Here is a 19,451-nt window from a genome sequence, read left to right as displayed (position 1 = left end):
TAAGGGGAGCTGAGTGTGTGGTAACTGTCATTCTGCAGGCTAGTCATTGGGCATGAATTTCAGGTTAAATTGGTTTGGTTAGCTTAGCAAGCTAGCCTCGGGAACCAGGGCAAGATGCTATTTATGAGGGTAGGAGAAACCACCATTTGTTGCCGGTGCAATAGTTGGATTTAGTGTGGCCTCATTTTAAAACTACAAGCTACATAGTAACACTTCATAGATATTATGTGCAGTCACAGGTAAATTAATATGGAAGAGGTAGTTGACACACAAGTTTTCTATCTCTGCCTTCTGAAAGGGCCAAAAACATTGCAATTCCAGAAACAACATTACTCTAGATATCTTGGTCTAATTCTATTCTCTAATGAAAACACAGATCTCTGAGGAAATGGCTGAATTGAGAGCATGTCAGGGAGATATAAGACTAAAGTAGACATCTTGCAGGATTAGAAACCATGGAAATGCTCCAGACAATGTGTCACAATAAAACAGAAGCCAACTTGAAATGCTCCCAATAGCCAAAGTGGGACACTGTGAAGAATGAAATAAATAATGTAGTATTGGATTGTAACTCAGAATATAAAATAAATACAGATGGATTCATACTAATATAGTCAAATAAATAAATAAATACACAAAGAAGAGATGAACCTCTAGAATGAAAACTGCACTGCAATTTGTGTGGGTATTATAAACACTTTAAGGACACAATATGAAATAACACAATTTCCAGACTCTTACATGAAGGATGTGCATAGAGATTTGTTGGGTAGTACTGAGATTGCGAGAATGACTTTACAGTAGAGAAATATGAAAACCAATGACACAGCTAGGTAATTGTATTAGGATTCTCTAGTGCAGTGATTCTCAACCTTTCTAATGCTGCAGCACTTAAATAGAGATCATCATGTTATGGTGACCTCCCTAAACATACAACTATTTTTATTACTACTTCATAACTCTAATTTTGCTACTGCTATAAATTGTTATGTAAATATCTGAAATGCAGAATATCTGATATGCTACCCCTAGGAAGAATCCTTCAATGCCCCAATAATGGTCATGATCCACAGGTTGAGAAATACTTCTGCAGTGGAACAGAACTGATTAAAAAAAGAGTATATGTAAAGGAGAATTATTAGAGTGGCCTACTGGCTATTGTCCAGCTAGTACAATAGTGGCTGTCTCCCGACAGAAGGTCCAGCAATCCAGTAACTGTTCAGAATCCTGAGGAAGTAGGCTCTAATGCCAATGAAGGAATGGACTTGCCAGTGAGAGCAAGGGCAAGTAGACAAAGAGCCAAAGTCACTGGTGTTCTGTTCAGGAAAATTTCCCCTGTGCCAATGAGTTCAAGGCTCTTTCCTATTTTTTTTCTATTAGATTCAGTGTATTTGGTTTTATGTAGTAGTCCTTAATCCACTCAGACTTGAGCTTTGTGAAAGGTGATAAATATGGATCTATTTTCATGTTTTTCTACATACAGATCACCAGTTAGACCAGATCCATTTACTGAAGATGCTTTGTTTTTTTCCACTGTATGTTTTTGGCTTCTTCGTCAAAGATGAAGTGTCTGTAAGTGTGTGGCTTTATTTCTGGGTCTTCAATTCTATTCCATTGATCTATCTGCCTGTCTCTGTACCAACACTATACAGTTCTTTTATCACTATTGCTTCGTAGCACAGCTTGAGGTCAGGAATGGTGATTTTCCCAGAAGTTCTTTTATTGTTGAGAATTGTTTTTGACTATCCTGTTTTCTTCTTCTGTTTTTCTTTTTCTTTTTTCTTTTTTCGTTGTTGTTGTCTTTTCTATATGAAGTTGAGAATTGTTCTTTTCATGTCTCTGAAGAATTGTGTTGGAATTTTGATGGAGATTGCATTGAATCTATAGATTAGTTTTGGTAAGATGGACATTTTCACTATGTTAATCCTAACAGTCCATAAGCATGAGAGGTATTTCCATCTTCTGAGGTCTTTTTCAATTTCTTTTTTCAGGGATTTGAAGTTCCTGTTATACAAATATTTCACTTGCTTGTACAGAGTTACAACAAGATATTTTATAGTATTTGTGCTTATTGTGAAGGGTGTTGTTTCACTAATTTTCTTCTTAGCCTATTTATCATTTGTATAAAGGAAGGTTATTGATTTGTTTTAGTTAATTTTATATCCTGCCACTTTTCTGAAGTTGTCAGTCAGTTATAGGAGTTCTCTAGTCAAATTTTGGAAGGTACTTATATATACTAAGACTCTAAGATCAATACTTGATAAATGGGACCTCATGAAACTGAAAAGCTTCTGTAAGGTGAAGGATATAGTCAATAGGACAAATTGATAATCTACATATTGGGAAAAAATTTCACTAACCTTACACACTATGGAGGGTTAATATCCAAAATATATAAAGAACTCAGGAAGCTAACCTCTAAAAAGTTGAAAATCCAATTTAAAATGGGGGTACTGAGCTAAACAGAGAAAACATGCCCTATCATACCACAAGGATATGTGCATCATCATGTTCATAGAAGCCATAATTGTAATAGCCAGAAAATGAAAATAACCCATATGTTCCAAAACAGAAGAATGGATACAGAAAATGTGGTTCATTTACACAATGGAATACTATTCGACTATTTAAAAACGAGGACATCATGCATTTTGAAGGCAAATGTATAGAACTAGAGCATATCATTCTGAGTGACATAACTCAGACCCAAAATGACATGCATTGTATGAACTTACTGATAAGTGGATATCAGCCAAACAATACAGAATACTAGGATACAACCCGAAGGCCTTAAGAAGTGTAACAAGCAGAAAGGCCCAAGTGAGGAGGTTTCAACCCCACTTAGAAGGGGGAAGAAAATAATCAGGAGAGGTAGAAGGAGGGAGAAGTAGGGGGAGGAGAAAGGTTAACAGGATCAGGTATAGGAGGGTACCAGAGAGAAGCTCAGAGGGCCAAGAGAATAAACAGAAATAGGCAGGATTAGGATGTGGGGGGACCCTCTAGAAAGTGCCAGAGATCAGGGATGTATGAGACTCTAAAGACTCAATGGGGGTGACCTTAGCCAAATTTCCCAACATTGGAGAGAGGGAACTTGAAGATTCCACCTCCAGTAGATACATAGAGCCTCAAGTGAAGGGGCAGGGTCACTAATCTAGAGTCAAAACTTCTGACCTAGAACTGTTCCTGTCTAAAAGAACTACAGGGACAAAAATGGAGAAGAGACTGAAGAAAAGGTGGTCTAATGACCAGCCCAACATGGGATCCATCTCATGGGAGGGCACCAAGGCCTGACACTATTCCATGTTATGATGTGCTTACAGAAGGGAACCTGGAATGTCTGTCCTCTGAGAGGCCCTACCAGCAGCTGGCTGAGACAGAAGCAGATACTTACACCCAACCATTGGACTGAAGTTAGGGACCTCTATGGTTGAATTAGCTGAAGGGGAGAGCAACCCCATGGGAAGACAAACAGTCTCTGGGAGCTCCCAGAGAGTAAGCCACCAACCAGTAACATACATGGGCTAGTCTGAGGCTTCTAGCATGAATATAGCAGAGGTTTGCCTGGTCAAGCCTCAGTAGGAGATGATTAATTCTCAAGAGTCTTGAGGCTCCAGAGAAGAGGGAGGCATGATTGAAGGAAGCATCCTCTCAGAGGCAATGAGGAGGAAGAATGGGATGAGGAACAAAGGGACAGGAGACTAAGGGACAGCAAGGACTGGAATGTAAATTGAAAAAAAATTGAAAAAAAAAAAAAGAGCCAAAGCATCCTTCTTCTTTTCTTTTAAACAGAGGAACAGCCAGAGGAAGGCTGACCTGAACTTAAGGTGGGTTTTCTGACCTCAAATGATTTGGATTAAAGGGGGGGGGGCAGATTAAACCAAGTCTTCCTATTGCAAATTAACCAATTAACTAAAAATTCCTCACAGGTGTTCAAGTTGACAACTAAGAGCCTTCACAGTGGTTGAGTTCTAAATCCTTGGTGATGACACCTTTATAGCATAGGTCCTTGTTGTGAGGAGCTTATGTTCTCGATCTACCAAAAGCACAGCCATAGTATAACCATGAGAAAAAAGAAATCAGAAAAGCCAAATGTGAGGACATTCTAAAAAGGCATGATCTGTAATCCTCAATTCAATGGGGGTCATAATAAGCAAGGAAACACAGGCAATCTGAGTCTGGCTAGGGCAGCTCGAGAAGACATGATAACTGAATGCAATATGGTGTCCTGGGTGAGCTAATGGAGCAAAAGATGCACACTAAGTATCAACTAAGGAAATACAAATGAATTGTGGAATTCTGCCAAGAACAGCATGTTGAGACTGGCTTATTATTTCTGACAGCCAGACCATAGACATTTAGAATTCTATAATAGAGGCAAGATAAACTGCATACATAAATTTGTTATAAATTAAGATAAGTATCTTTTAAAAGTCTTTTAAGGAATAAGGCCAAGGACATTATACATTTACATAAACCTCCATGACTCAAAGCAAAATGACTTGCAATATATGTAAGGAGTTATTTGGTGGAACTTTATCATGAATGATACTTTTATCTACTATAGCTTTATAATGAATTTTGAAATTGGTAATAGTTCTTCCAACTCTGTTATGTTCAAATTTCAGGATTTTGACTTTTGTTTGTTTGTTGTTTTTGTTTTGCATTTGCCATTTATTTTTTAACCAAACCAACCCAAACCAATCAAACAAAAACTCTAAAAAGTTCATAACAGACTTTAGATTCAACCAATTAACATGTTCTGGAAGATTGACATCTTAAAAATATTTGTTAGAGAATTTTAATTTCTCCCACTTATCTATAATAGGCTTCTGTATATAGATTTTTCCCTACTTTGTTCAAATTTCAAAAAGCTTTTACAAGGAAAAATGCTTCATTAAGTTAATTTAGAAAATAATTCGTGGCCAGCCCTGGGGCCACCTTGGGTGGGAACTCAGTGGACAGTTCCATGGTCCCCAGAGGACTCTCCATGATGTAACCCCCCTAGCATTCCCAGGATCTTAGGATCACTGGTGAGTGGAACAAAACATCTGTTCCAAAACAATCATGAGGGGCCTGTGACAGCAGGAGCAAGGATACAGGAGCCCTGTTTGGCCAGTGGCTCAGGATCCTTCTAGTCAGTGCTGGTCAACCTTGGTTTCTAGATAGCAGAGAGTCCCACAGTCCCCAGAGGAGATACCAATTCCAGGGGCTGTAACACTACCAGGATCTTAGGATTCCAGGATCCCAGGAGCTTGAAATTGGGGATAAGACAAGGGTATTTTGTTCCCCATTCTAAGAAGGAACAAAGTATCCACACTTTGGTCTTCCTTCTTCTCAAGTTTCATGTGTTTTGCAAATTGTATCTTGGATATTCTAAGTTTCTAGGCTAATATCCACTTATCAGTGAGTGCATTTCATGTGTGTTCTTTTGTGATTGGGTTACCTCACTCAGGATGATATCCCCCAGATGCATCCATTTGCCTAAGAATTTCATGAATTCATTGTTTTTAATGGCTGAGTGCCCACATCTTCGAGGCTTTTCCACTTTCTCCTCTATAAGTTTCACTGTCTCTGGTTTTATGTGGAGTTCTTTGATCCACTTAGACTTGAGCTTTGTACAAGGAGATAAGAAAGGATCAATTCATCAGTTTCAGCCCAAGGTGGCCCCAGGGCTGGCTGAGAATTGTTTTCTAAATTAACTTAATGAAGCATTTTTCCTTTTAAAAGCTTTTTGAAATTTGAACAAAGTAGGGAAAATCTATATATAGAAGCCTATTATGGATAAGTGGGAGAAATTTAAATTCTCTAACAAATATTTTTAAGATGTCAATCTTCCAGAATATGTTAATTGGTTGAATCTAAAATCTGTTATGAACATTTTAGAGTTTTGTTTGGTTAGTTTGGGCTGGTTTGGTCTGTTTGGTTAAAAAATAAATGGCAAATGCAAAACAAAAACAACAAACAAACAAAAGTCAAAATCCTGAAATTTGAACATAACAGAGTTGGAAGAACTATTACCAATTTCAAAATGCTTCTACATGCTAACCGCCAGTTGTGCCAGCACCATTTATTGAAGATGCTGCCTTATTTCCACTGGATGGTTTTAGCTCCTTTGTCAAAAATCAAGTGACCATAGGTGTGTGAGTTCATTTCTGGGTCTTCAATTCTATCCCATTGATCAACCTGTGTGTTGCTGAACTAGTACCATGAAGTTTTTAATCACAATTTCTGTGTAGTACAGCTTGAGGTCAGACATGGTGATTTTGCCAGAGGTTCTTTTATTTTTGAGGATAGTTTTTGTTATCCTAGATTTTTTTGTTATTCCAGATGAATTTGCAAATTGCCCTTTCTAACTCGGTTAAGAATTGAATTGGAATTTTGATGGGGATTGCGTTGAATCTGTAGATTGCTTTTGGTAAGATAGCCATTTTACTATATTAATTCTGCCAATCCATGAGCGTGGGAGATCTGTCCATCTTCAGTGATCTTCAATTTCTTTCTTCAGAGACTTGAAGTTCTTATCATACAGATATTTCACTTCCTTAGTTAGTCACACCAAGGTATTTTGTATTATTTGTGACAATTTTGAAGGGTGTTGTTTCCCTAATTTCTTTCTCAGCCTGTTTATCTTTTGTGTAGAGAAAGGCCACTGATTTGTTTAAGTTAATTTTCTATCCAGTTATGTCACTGTAGTTGTTTATCAGGTTTAGGAATTCTCTGGTTGAATTTTTGGGGTTACTTATATATACTATCTTATCATCTGCTAATAGTGATATTTTGACTTCTTCCTTTCCAACTTGTATTCCTTTGATCTCCTTTTGTCATCTAATTGCTCTGGGTAGGACTTCAAGTAGTATATTGAATATGTAGGGTGAGAGTGGGCAGCCTTGTCTAGTCCCTGAGTTTAGTGGGATTGCTTCCAGTTTCTCCCCATTTAGTTTGATGTTGCCTACTGGTTTGCTATATATTGCTTTTATTATATTAAGGCATGGACCTTGAATTCCTGATCTTTCTAGTACTTTTATCATGCTCCTGCTGGGATAGGCCCCTCAGGGTTGTTTTGGAACAGATGTTGTGTTTGACTCTCCAGTGATCCTAAAATCCTGGGTGTGCTAGGTTGCTTGAGGCATGGAGAGTCCTCTGGGGACCATGGGACTCTCATCAGAGTTTGTGCCCAGAGTTGTCAGGGGCTGGTGCTGACTGGAAGGGTTTATTTACATTTTAATTGTTGTCTTCCCTCCTCTCCCCTCTGCAAACATCCATCCCACCCCCCTCCACATTGCCTCTAAAAGGATGCTCCCCCACCCATGTATGGTTCACCCCTACAAAATCCCCATTTGCTGGGGCAAAAAAAAAACAAAAAACTCTGCAGGACTTGGCATTTCTCCCATAATGCCACATAAGGCTGTCTTCTGCTACATATGTAGCGTGAGCCATGGACCCACCAAGTATACACTTTGTTTGATGGTTTAGTCTCTGGGAGCTCTTGGGGGAGACTAGTTCATTGATATTGTTCTTTCTATGGGGTTGCAATACTCTTTAGCTCCTTCAGTGCTTCCCCTAACTCTTCCATTGTGGTTCCCATCTCAGTCTGATGTTGAGTGTGAGTATCTGCATCTATCTTAGTCAGTACTGGCAGAAACTCTCAGAGGACAGCCATACCAGGCTTCTGTCTGCAAGGACTTCTTGGCACCAGAAAAAATGTAGTGGTTTGGTGTCTATAAACTTGTATAAGTTATTCTGCACTCAAATGATTTAATAGAATATAAAAGAAAGAAAAAAGAAAGAAAGAAAGAAAAAAGAACAAGAGAGAGAGAGAGAGAGAGAGAGAGAGAGAGAGAGAGAGAGAGAGAGAGAGAGAAGAGAAGCCAGCTCTAGAGATGGTCACAGAGTATGTGATAGTAAATGCTACTGAATCACACATTTGCCAATGTTAATGTAGCCAGGCAGGAACCTCAGTGGACCTACAGACACGCCAACCCACCCACAAAATTTTCCACCACAAATTTATCTTGTCTTCAAGTAATCGAGGCACAGTGGATGTGGCAGAGACTAAGGGAATGAGTAACCAATAACTGGCCCAACTTGAGACCCATCCCATGAGCAAGTACCAGGCCCTGACACTATTAATGATGCTCTGTTATGCTTGTAGACCTGAGGATGTTGTCCTCTGACATGTTCCACAGTAGCTGACTCAGACAGATGCAGACACCCACAGCCAAACAGTGGGTGGAGCTTGGGAACACTTAAGGAAAAATAAGAGGAAGGATTGCAGGCCCCAAGGAGAATAGGAACTCCAAATGAAGACCAACAGAGTCAACTAACCTAGACCCTTGGAGCTCTCAGAGTCTGAACTACCAACCAAAGAACATATATGAGCTGGATCTAGGCCTCACCATATATATGTAGCAGATATGCAGTTGGTCTTCATGTGGGTCTCAAACAACTGGATCAGGGGATACCCTAAAAGCTGTTGCCTGTATGTGGGATATGTTCTAGCTGAGCTGTCTTGTCTGGCCTCAAGTAACTAGCCACACAGAGGCTTGAAATGCCTGGGTAGGAGGAATAACCCCCCCCCAGGGAGCCCCTACACACTCAGGGGAGAAGTAGAGGGGGGATGGGGAAAGAGTTGTGGGAGATGGTGATCAAGAGTGGGACAGTGAGAGGGATATAAAGTGAAAAAATAAGAAATAAAATTAAATTTAAAACAAAGTGAAGATGCTAAATGTGACATGTTTCTCTCTCTCTCTGTATGTGTGTATACACACAAGAGGGCATAATTTAAAAACAAATAAAAAGAGTTACATTCATGTAAGTCACACTAATAGAAGAAATATTCTGTACTGGCTAGTTTTGTGTCAACTTGACACAGCTGGAGTTATCACAGAGAAAGGAGCTTAAGTTGAGAAAATGCCTCCATGAGATCCAACTGTAAGGCATTTTCTCAATTAGTGATCAAGGGCGAAAGGCCCCTTGTGGGTGGGACAATCTCTGGGCTGGTAGTCTTGGTTCTATAAGAGAGCAGGCTGAGCAAGCCAGGGGAAGCAAGCCAGTAAAGAACATCCCTCCATGGCCTCTGCATCAGCTCCTGCTTCCTGACCTGCTTGAGTTCTAGTCCTGACTTCCTTTGGTGATGAACAGCAATATGGAAGTATAAGCCGAATAAACCCTTTCCTCCCCAACTTGCTTCTTGGTCATGATGTTTGTGCAGCATTAGAAACCCTGACTAAAACAAATTGGTACCAGGAGTGGGATATTCCTGTGACAACCTAGCCATGTTTTGGGGAGGACTGTGGAAGGACTTTGGAAATTTGGGCTAGAAGATCTGTTTGGTGTTAAGAGCTCTGTCAGATGTTGTATAGGAGCTTGCAAGATAATGTTGAAAACCGTGCAGAAGATGGAGGCCTGGCTTCTGAAATTTTAGAGGGAAAATTAAAGACTCTTTTCAGGGCCATTGTTACTTTGGTTGTGAAAATTCTGTGGTTCTGGTTAGCTGGGGCTGAAGAATCAGCTGTGATTAACAAGATACCAGAACTACTAAAGCAAAAATTTTGCATTACTGGGACTATTGATGCTGGTTAGCTGAATCTAAGAAATTAGCGGTGATTAAGAAGAGACCAGCATGTCCAATGGGCCTCTCTTTCCAGTGATGGCCAACTAGGCCATCTTTTGATACATATGCAGCTAGAGTCAAGAGCTCTGGGGTACTGGTTAGTTCATAATGTTGTTGCACCTACAGGGTTGCAGATCTCTTTAGCTCCTTGGGTACTTTCTCTAGCTCCTCCATTGGGGGCCCTCTGATCCATCCAATAGCTGACAGCCCCAGTACAGGGGAACGGCAGGGCCAAAAAGTGGGAATGGATGGGTAAGGGAGTGGGGGGGAGGGTATGGGGGACTTTTGGGATAGCATTGGAAATGTAATTGAGGAAAATATGTAATAAAAAAATAAAAAAATTATCTATGATTCAAAAAAAAAAAAAAAAAGAAGAAGAGACCAGCATTACTGAGGTGAAATCTTCTGGGAAGTGTCTTCTGAAAGCACAGAGGCTGTGTTCTAGAGATAGCCAAGGTTGTACCTTGTGCTGTGGCTGGACTTGGTAATGTGTAAGAGTCACCCAGGTGGTACTGGTTTTGAAGGCATGAAGGGGTCATGCAGAGCAGCTGAGGCTAGGCACTGTGAGAGGCAATGGAAGGCCATTGGTGAAGGTGCAGCCTCAGTTGCAATTGACGGCCCAGGACTGAAGGGGTCATCCAGTGTTTTGGAGATGTCAGTACCATGAGATGACCACCAAGAGCAGCAGCAGTGGAGTACAGGCATCTGGAGCCTAGAGGATGACATGTGTGCTACAAAGCACATGACTGGAAAGTGACCGAAGCCCTTGGAGGAGCCCAGAAGATCGTGAGTTGGATCCCAGATATTGGACGGTTGGAGATTGATTTTTGGTTTTGATCGTGACTGTGCCCTGATATTTTCCCTCTTGAAGGAAAAAACTATTTAGTGGAGCCCACAGTTAAGAGACTTTTAATTGTAAAAAGTCTTTGCATTTTAAAAGGGATGGATATTTTAAAGAGATTGAAAATTTAAGAATATGTAAAGACTGGGATGTTTAAAGTTATTTAGATCTTGGGGATGAATAAGAAGTAAGGGTTGAGGCTTACTAGTGATGTGTTTGTGTGTCAAGTTGACAAGGGGTCATTTGTACTGGTTAGTTTTGTGTCAACTTGACACAGCTGGAGTTATCACAGAGAAAGGAGCTTCAGTTGAGGAAATGCCTCCATGAGATCCAACTGTAAGGCATTTTCTCAATTAGTGATCAAGGGGGAAAGGCCCCTTGTGGGTGGGACAATCTCTGGGCTGGTAGTCTTGGGTTTTATAAGAGAGCAGGCTGAGCAAGCCAGGAGAAGCAAGCCAGTAAAGAACATCCCTCCATGGCCTCTGCATCAGCTCCTGCTTCCTGACCTGCTTGAGTTCCAGTCCTGATTTCCTTTGGTGATGAACAGCAGTATGGAAATGTAAGCAGAATAAACCCTTTCCTCCCCAACTTGCTTCTTGGTCATGATGTTTGTGCAGGAATAGAAACCCTGACTAAGACATATCCTTTCTTTATATAAGGCTTAGGCAGTCTTTCATTGAAATGAAAAAAAAAGAAAGAAAACAAACAAACAAACAAACAAAAAACCCTTTCTATTTGGTTACTAATTTTTGGCAAGGAAAAAATTGCCTGTAACCCCTGCTCATGTGAACCAAGGCACTAGTGCATCCACTTACTGCTTGGCCATTAGGAACAGCAAACATAAAGCCCAGACACTATTTATTGTCTGCTCAATGCCAGAAGTCAGAAGACCTTTCTACCCCAGTTTCTTAAACCATGGGTCATGATCCTACATGACAAATCATAACTGAAGAGGGTCTACAGAAAATGACAACAGGAAAAGATCACTGAATGGACAACCAAAAGTTAACTGAAGATTCAGCATAGAGTAAACCCAAACTGCTTACACAGCAGTTAGTTATGTTGCATGATGGGACTTCCCTGCAGCCTTGGTTCTGAGCACAAAGCAAGTGCCTATAGCATATGTACTACTTCATATCACACAGCCCATGAACATGGACACTCCTCACCTCAAATTCAAAATTGTCATGTCATAAATTGGAGCATATGGACAGGCATATTTCCTGCTCCTATGGAAATGCAATGACTCAGTCATGGAAAACAAAGATTTTTCATATTTTCTCATCATCATTGTCACCATGTATCAAATTATCATACATACTAAAGTATATATGTTTCTGCTCTACAATATTTAGTTTTAAAGTTTGAGTTGATGACTGGAGTTTCATAAGAAAAAAATTCAATGAATTTTGTTTTTGAAAAAAAAGCACAAAATTTCCAACAGTTTTAAAATGACTCTAAATAATACTGAGAGGATTGAGTTAGCCAGGTCCAGGCTGATTCTATGACAGGCTACACACTGGCAGTTTGGAAGTCTAGGCCTATGTTTCTGTTTCCCAGAAATGGAGAACTCAGATCCAGGAACCTGTGGTCAGTCAACCACAGTCACAGGCAGCCAATTCAAGGACAAGTAGTCATCTGGCCTCAAGTAAGAATAGATAGCTAGAATGAGTAAGCAATCCTTTGAGAAGTCTCCAGAGCCTAACCAATTGTAGATCAGTCAGACCTCTAGAGATAGAGCTAACCAATCAAGGTAAAAGGGCACATATCCCTCCCTAGAATTTTCCTAACTGATAATGAAAACTGGGGCTGCATATTTTGGATATTAGCCCTTCATCATATGTAGGGTTGGTAAAGAACTTTTCCTAGTCTGTAGTTTGCTGTTTTTGTCCTACTGACAGCATCATTTGCCCTACAGAAGCTTTTCAGTTTCATGAGGTTCCACTTGTCAATTGTTGATCTTAGGTCCTGAGCCATTTGTGTTCTAGAAAGGAGAATTTACCCCGTGCTGATGTGTTCAAGGTTCCTTCCCACTTTATTAGATTCAGCATATGTGGTTTTACGTGGAGGTCCTTGATCCACTTGAACTTGAGGAAGGAAATGTAAATGGATGAGTTTGTATTCTTCTACATGGAGACTGCCATTTATATCAGCATGATTTGTTGAAAATGCTGTCATTTTTCTACTGTTTAGCTTTGGCTTCTTTGTCAAAGATCAAGTGACCACGGATGTGTGGGTTTATTTCTCTGTCTACAGTTTCATTTCATTTATTAACCTGTCTATCTCTGTACCAATACCATGTGATTTGTATCACTATTGCACTGTAGTATGTCTTGAGATCAGGAATGGTGATTCTCACAGAAATTCTTTTATTGTTTAGAATTGTTTTTGTTATCCTGAGGTTTTTTTTTTTTTTTTTTGTTATTCCAGATGAAGTTGAGACTTGTTCTATCTCTGTGAAGAATCAAGTTTGGAATTTTGAAATTTTGTATCTCATTGACTTCCTTTGTGTCTAGTTGTTTTAACTAGAACTTTGAGTACTATATTGAATAAACAGGGAGAGAGTGGCAGCTTTGTCTTGTTCCTGATTTTAGTGGGATTGCTTCAACTTTTTCTCTATTTAATTTGATGTTGGCTGTTGGTTTGTTGTATATTGCTTTATTATTTTTATGTATGTGCATTGAATTCCTGATCTTTCCAAGACTTGTAACATGAAGGGGTGTTATATTTGTTGAAGGTTTCAGCATCTAATGTATTTTTTTCTTTGAGTTTGTTTATATAGTGGGTTACTTTGATGGATCTCCATATATTGAACCATCTGTGCATCCCTGGGATGAAGCTTACTTGATTGTGGTGAATGGTGGTTTTGATATGTTCTGGGATTTGGTTTGTGAGAGTTTCAGTATCGATATTCATAAGTGAAATTGGTCTGAAGTTCTCTTTCTCTCTTGAGTCTTTGTGTGGTTTAGGTATCAGTGTAATGGTCTCTTAAGTTTTAAGCTCTTTAAAGTCAAAGAGCTCAAACTCTTTGAGCTTTAGAATGAATTAGATAGCATTCCTTTTGTTCTTCTGTTTCTATTTTGTGGAATAGTTTGAAGAGTATTGGTATTAGGTCTTCTTTGAAGGTCATATAGTATTCTGCACTAAAACCATTTTCCTTGTTTTTTTTTGAGGGGGGGGGACTTTTAGACTTCTTCTACGTCCTTAGGGGTTATGGGAATGAATGTATAGACAGTTTAACTACTCCTGATTTAACTTTGGTACTTGGTATCTGTCTAGAAAATCATCCATTTTGTCTACCTTTCCAGTTTTGTTGAGTATGATCTGATAATTTTTAAAAATATTTTTCAGTTTCTGTTATTATGTCTCCCTTTTAATTTCTGATTTTGTTAATTTGGATACTGTCTCTGTGCCCTCAAGTTAGGTAGGCCAAGGTTTTATCTATCTTGTTGACTTTCTCAAAGAACCAGCTCTTGGTTTTGTTGATTTTTTTTTACATAGTTATCTTTGTTTCTAATTCGTTGATTTCAGCCCTGAGTTTGATTATTCCTGCCTTCTACTCCTCTTGGGTGTGTTTGCTTCTTTCTGTTCTAGAGCTTTCAGATGTATTGCTCAGTTGCTAGTGTAGGATCTCTCCAATTTCTTTATGGAGACACTCAGTGGTATGAATTTTCCTCTTATCACTGTTTTTATTGTGTCCCATAAGTTTGGGTATGCAGTGCCTTCATTTTTGTTAAAATCTAGAAAGTCTTTAATTTCTTTCTTTCTTTCCTGACTAAGTTATCATTGAGTAGAGAGTTATGCAATTTCCATGAGTATGTGGGCTTTCTCTTGTTTTTGTTGTTATTGAAGACCAGCCTTAGTCTGTGGTGATCTGATAGAATGCATTAGATTATTTCAAACTTCTTGTATCTTTTGAGGCTTGTGTTGTGTCCAATTATATGGTCAGTTTTGGAGAAGGTTCCATGAGTTGCTGAGAAGTAGGTAAATTCTTTTATTTTAGGGTGAGATGTTCTGTAGTTACCTATTAAATCCATTTGGTTCATAACTTCTTTTAGTTTCACTGTGTCTTTGTTTAGTTTCTGTTTCCATTATCTGTCCATTGGTGGGAGTGGGATGTTGAAGTCTCCCACTATTTTTGTGTGAGGATCAATGTATGTTTTGAGCTTTAGCAATGTTTCTTTTACAAATGTGGTTGTCCTTGCATTTGTGGTGTAGATGTTCAGAATTGAGAGTTCATCTTGTTGAATTTTTCTTTTGATGAAAATGAAGTGTCCTTGTCCATCTCTTTGATAACTTTTGGTTGAAAGTCTATTTTTCTGGATATTAGAATGGTTACTACAGCTTGTTTCTTGGGACTATTTGCTTGGAAATTTTTCTCAGTCTTTTATTCTGAAGTATTGTTTGTCTTTGTCACTGGGTTATATATCCTGTATGCAGCAAAATGCTGGGTCCAGTTTACATATCCAATCTTGTAGCTTGTGTCTTTTTATTGGAGAATTGAATCCATTGATATTGAGAGATATTAACGGCTAGTATTATTCGTTTCTGCTGTTTTTGTTGTTCGAGTCACAATTATGTTTGTATCCTTCTCTTCTTTTGGGTTTGTTGTGAGATGATTAAATTTTTGGTTTTCTTTGGGTGTAGTTTCCCTCCTTGAGTTGGAATTTTCCTTCCAGTATCCTCTGTAGGGCCTTATTAGTAGAAAGATATTTTTAAAATTTTTTTCATGGAATATCATGGTTTCTCCATCTATAATGTATGAGAGTTTTGTTAGGTGAAGTAGCCTGGGATGGCATTTGTGTTCTCTGCATGACATCTGTCAAATATCTACTGGTGTTTAGAGTCACTGTTTAGAAGTCTGGTGTAATTCTGATAGGGCCTCCTTTATATGTTATTTGGCCTTCTGTCCTTACTGCTTCTTTTTCCCAACAAACATAAATATACTTCATTTTTATTCACTGAAATTAATATAGAATAAAACTACACAAATATACATCACAGCTAATAACATATGCTCTTACTTAATCAGGATTTTGATGTGTCACTGTTGGCCATTTTATAATTTTTCCACTGATTTTGAGTTCTTGATTTATTAAAAAATACAATTAACTGTCTTACTGCTTTTAATATTCTTTCTTTGTTCTGTGTATTTAGTGTTTTATTATGTGACAGGAGTCATTTCTTTTCTGGTCCAATCTATTTGGCTTCTTGTATATTTATTGCCACCTCTTTCTTAGGAAAGTTTTCTTTTATAATTTTGTTGAAGGTATTTTCTGGTTCTTTGAATTGGGAATCTCTATTCTGTTCCTATTGTTCTTAGATTTGTTTTTTTTTTTTTTTCATTGTATCCTGAATTTCTTCGATGTTTACGGTTAAGAGGGTTTTGCACTTTATATTTTCTTTGACTGTTGTGACAATTTCTTCTACGGTATTTTCTATGGCTGAGATATTCTCTCTCTCTCTCTTTCTGAGACAAGGTTTCTCTGTATAGCCCTGGAACTCACTCTGTAGACCAGGCTGGCTTCAAACTCTGTCTGCCTCTGCCTTCCAAAGAGCTGGTTCTTTGAGAAAGTCAAAGGCATGGGATTTGAGGCACGTGCTACCTCTGCCCAGCCTGAGATTCTCTTTTCTATCTCTTGCTTTCCATTGGTGATGCTTGCATGTATAACTCCTGTTCTCTTTCCTAGGTTTTCCATCTCCAGAGTTGCCTCCCTTTTTGATTTCCTTATTGTTTTTTTTTTTGTTTGTTTGTTTGTTTTGTTTTTCGAGACAGGGTTTCTCCGTGTAGCCCTGGCTGTCCTGGAACTCACTCTGTAGACCAGGCTGGCCTCGAACTCAGAAATCTGCCTGCCTCTGCCTCCCAAGTGCTGGGATTAAAGGCATGTGCCACCACACCCGGGTTCCTTATTGTTTTTATTTCCAGTTTTAGATCCTGAATGTTTTTGTTCAATTCCTTTACCCATCTGATTGTGTTTTCCTATATTTCTTTAATGGATTTATGTTTTTCCTCTCTAAGGGCTTTTACCTGTTTACCTGTGTTCTCCTATATTTCTTTAAGTGAGTTATTTATGCCCTCTTTAAGGTCCTCTATCATCTTCATAATATGAGATTTTAGGTCAGAATTTTACTTTTCAGGTATGTTAGGGTATCCAGGGCTTCCTGTGGTGGGAGAACTGGGTTCTGGTGGTTCTATGTGGCACTAGTTTTTTGTTGCTTGTGCAAGCAAGAACTTGCACTTTCCTCTTGCCATATGGTTATCTTTGGTGTTAACTGGCCTCAGTGTTTCTGACTGGAGCCTGTCCCTCATGTTAGCCTGCTTTTGATGCACCTCCTGGGATTCAAGCTGTCTCTGGGTGTAAGAGGGGTTCTGGAGTGCAGGCTCTATCCTGGGGCAGAGTTTCAAGCTAGAAGAATGGTATGTCTCTAGCAGGGTGGATAGTTCCTGCCTCTGCTGGGCCCCATGGAGGTCCCAATTAGGGGTGTGTGTCTCATTTTAGAGTCTGGTTATGATGGACTTCCTGAGAGTCAAGCTTTCTTTGGGTGTGGGCATGGCTAGGAATGCTGGAGCAACTGATCTGTCTCTGGGCACATTTGTGGACCAGAAGGATGGTGTCTTTAGCTGGGTGGATAGGTCCTGCCTCTATTGGTCCCTGTGAGGGGTTCCAGTTAGGCTAGGTATTGGAGTGGGGTGGGGCCTCACCTGTGAGCCTGGTTGTGATGGACCTCCTAGGAATAAAGGTGTCTCTGGGTGTGGGAGGGTGTCTGGAGCACTGGTTCTGCCCAGGGCATTTACATACATTTTTAATATATTTATTCATTTCCCATTTAAGGACTTCTAACATGTCCATAAAGTGATTTTAAGGTCTTTGCTTTGTGCTTCAGTTATGTTGCAATATTCACGGCCTATTTTGGGAGGGTTGTTGAGTTCTAGTGGAAATACATTTTTTTGTTCTTATGTTCATATGTTCTTTCTAGTGGAGACAGATTATCTAGGTATCTGGGTATCTAGGTATCTGGGTTTGAGAAGATTGTAATTCTAGGTGCTGATATCTTGTCCTATTTTTTTTTTTTTTTGAGTGGGTGTTTTCTTCCTTGGGCTATGTTGCCCTTCTTGGTTTTAGGAAGGTGTGGTGGCTGTATGTTGCCTAGTAGAGAATTTTTCTGGGATCCTGCCATATTTTACCTAGCCACTAGTGTTTCAATATAAAGTATGTTTGCACTTATTGGGTTCTCACAATAGGAATGACAATGGGCTGGAGGTAGGGTCTGAGGACATCCACAGGAGGGAGGAAAGTAATGTATTCCACTAAGATTTGTTTAGTTCCCAGGCAATGGGGCAGAGCCTGAGGAGATGCCATACTAAGTAGTCTGCTACAGAGCTGACATGAGACTTGGGTATTATATTTGGAAGAGAGGAGGGAGAGTGATATCGCAAAGCTCCCCTACATGTTTTACTGGATTATGTGCTTCTTCTCTGGCAGATTGTGGGTTCCTGGGGAGTGCCTGTGGAAGTGGGGGGTCTGAGATGACTGTGTGAATGTGGAGGAAATTTGGAGGAAAATATCTGGGTGAGCCAATGGAAATGGGGGTAGAGAGGAGGGGGAATCTAGAGCAGACAGTATGCTATAAATTGGGACTGAGATTTGGGGATTGAATTTAGAGGAGAGAATGAAGTAGTGAAGATCTATATTTAGGCTACCTGTTTTATTGGCTGGAAATGACTGTGGGTTACCAGGAAAGGCCTCTGGAGTTGGGGGCTGGTAGAGCAATAAGTGGGGGGAAAAGTTTGTGGAGGTCTATGTGATCCTTTAGAGATGGGGGCAGAGAGGAAGGGAGCTGCAACTGATGTCTGCTACAGACCTGGGGGTGGACTGGGGCGATAGATTTGGAGGAGAAGAGGAAGAGGCAAAGATCTGTAGTTATGGTTGATTGCTTTTTGCACCCCTGTTTTGTCATATTTCTTCAGCCTTAGCATGGAGGTTATAAATGTACTAATTGGGATTAGGTACCCATAGTCAGATGACCCATGCATTTTGACTAGTTGTGGCTCTCTTTAATGCTTTCTGTCTTTTGAAAACAAAACAAAACAAACAAACAAAAACCCAAAACACCTTGTTCTGTAAGGGGAGAGAATTGTATCTATCTATGGATAAAAGGATAAGTGTTTAGAATGCAGTTAGGAATTATACTGATTTAGGAAATTGATGTTAGTAGACTCTCCTCTAGGTCCTCTGATCTCATCAGATATGAGTAGTTGTCTAATTTTATAGTACCTGGCATGCATTCTGTTGTATTGAAGAAGACTTAAGTCCAATTAGGTAGCTATTGGTTACCATCAAATTTTGCCATGCTGGTCATTATTGTGGTTTGATCATGTTACAGCAGGATAAGATTATTTATTGCTTTTCTCCCCTGGCAATATTTTATTATTCTCAATATTGATAAATGTTTTTTTTAAGTGGGCATGAAGATACTACTGGATTATGTAGTTTTGAGAAATATTTCTTGAATATTATGTTCAAGAAAATTTTCTCTTTCTAAACATATACACATACCCATACAAACTTTGTGGTATATCAATGATTAATAACAAATTAATTCTCCCTTTTAGATTTAAGAATCTAAACAAAAAAATACTTGCCTAGTTTAATCTGAAGTAAAAATTGCTGAATTTATGATGCCCTGACCAATTATATCATCAATAAATCTATTACTATCTGTACCTTATTTTGCTTACATAAGTTACAGATATTAGAACAAGAACTTTAATATGCACCTAATCTTTAAAGCATCATTGATCATATAAACAGGGGGTGATTTCGTCTTGTGTGAGCGGTTTGTTTCTAAAATACCAATTTAATTTCAACCATAAATATTTTAAGGCTGGTTTATAGAATTGGGTTAGAGCCATCTGCCACTCAGAAAGGTGACTAATAATAATGAAGCCTCTTTCAATGGGCTATCACTGATTAAAAGAGAAATTCATGATGACCA

The sequence above is a fragment of the Mus caroli genome, unplaced genomic scaffold (assembly GCF_978045245.1).
Source record: "Mus caroli unplaced genomic scaffold, Mus_caroli_1 scaffold_9, whole genome shotgun sequence".
Classification (NCBI taxonomy): Eukaryota; Metazoa; Chordata; class Mammalia; order Rodentia; family Muridae; genus Mus; species Mus caroli.
This window is presented reverse-complemented; position numbering follows the sequence as displayed.